Genomic DNA, 1207 nt, shown 5'->3' with positions numbered 1-1207 from the left:
AGTCTCCATATGATTTGTTTTTCTTTTGCTTTATTCTATACTCCTAAGCTGAATTTTCTTACTCTCTTCTCATAACATTATTTTTGAAAAACATTTTGAAAAAAGGCAAAATGAGTTAGCTATGTGGAAGTGGTTTCTGTTTCATGGAGGGGTAGATTTCATATCAGGAATTTTATTTTATTTTATTTTATTTTTTCACTTTTTAAAATCACTGCTTCCAGAGATATTACTAATATATTTATATTGAGGATCTTTAAATCTTGATTCACCGACTTTTAATTACCTTTAACCCTATAAGACCTGTGTAAACTTAGAAAAATTCTCAAGGCCCCAAAATGGTTACCTGAGTCATATTCCAGACACCTGGAGTGGGAAAGAGGTACCAGTGTTTATTAGGAAATCTTTCCCACCTGTGCAGACAAGCAGCCTCCTATATCTGTATTGCCCATTTAAAAACTTCAAATAAAGAAGAGAAATTGGAGAATAATTCACAACATTTTTGTTTATTTCACAATATTCCATCATTTTCTTCGTTGACAACATTAACACAGGAGTCCTTAGACAGAATTGAAATTAATATTGATAATAGTAATAAGAAAATAAGAATGACATGGATTGATATTTTCTTAATATTTTACCATTTAAAATACATTTTTACATAAATTTCTTTTTTTTCAGCCATACATCCTATAGGATAGAGAATTTCAAAAATGGCAATATTAGTTGACAAAATGAGAAAAGTAAAGTTCGTAGTGATATAATAGCCTCCTTTTCATAAACCTCCCTTTGCTTATTACTGCAGAGGCACCAATATCAGAAAGCAGGGCAAAGTACAAGGGAGGGACCCTCACTTCATAACTTGAAAGCATTCATAAAAGTTATTTGTACTAGCTGGAAGGACTGAGTAGCAGGCACCACACCTTGGGTTACCAGCTGACCTATGNCAGCTTAAGCTCATGAGGATATTTAGAAATAATGCACCAAACCTGGGAGATGTAACACTAATTTGGAGGCCATATTCTAAATGTTTAGTGCAACTGGACACATGACAGAGTGAAAAAATGAATGAATGCATGTAACTAATGACTGTGAAAAAAGCTTTGGGTAAATTAAAAGATAAGAGGAAAATCTCCATGGAGATAGTTAAACAAAGAGAAATCTGAAAAGATATGAAAAACAATTCAACAAGATATCTCTCAAATGCTTA

General features: G+C 32.3%; 1 long non-coding RNA gene across 1 annotated transcript in view; it reads right to left on the bottom strand.

Moving 5' to 3' along the window:
- Positions 1 to 484: 484 nt before the first annotated feature.
- Positions 485 to 1207, bottom strand: part of LOC103610883 — a 3896-nt gene continuing 3173 nt past the window's right edge. The window contains exon 2 of the long non-coding RNA XR_552249.1: positions 485 to 938. This is a non-coding gene — a long non-coding RNA (uncharacterized LOC103610883). The remainder of the gene's footprint in view (positions 939 to 1207) is intronic.

The sequence above is a fragment of the Galeopterus variegatus genome, unplaced genomic scaffold, assembly GCF_000696425.1.
Source record: "Galeopterus variegatus unplaced genomic scaffold, G_variegatus-3.0.2 Scaffold11960, whole genome shotgun sequence".
Classification (NCBI taxonomy): domain Eukaryota; kingdom Metazoa; phylum Chordata; class Mammalia; order Dermoptera; family Cynocephalidae; genus Galeopterus; species Galeopterus variegatus.
The sequence above is the reverse complement of the archived record's forward strand: the minus strand, read 5'-3'. Positions and strand labels throughout refer to the sequence as shown.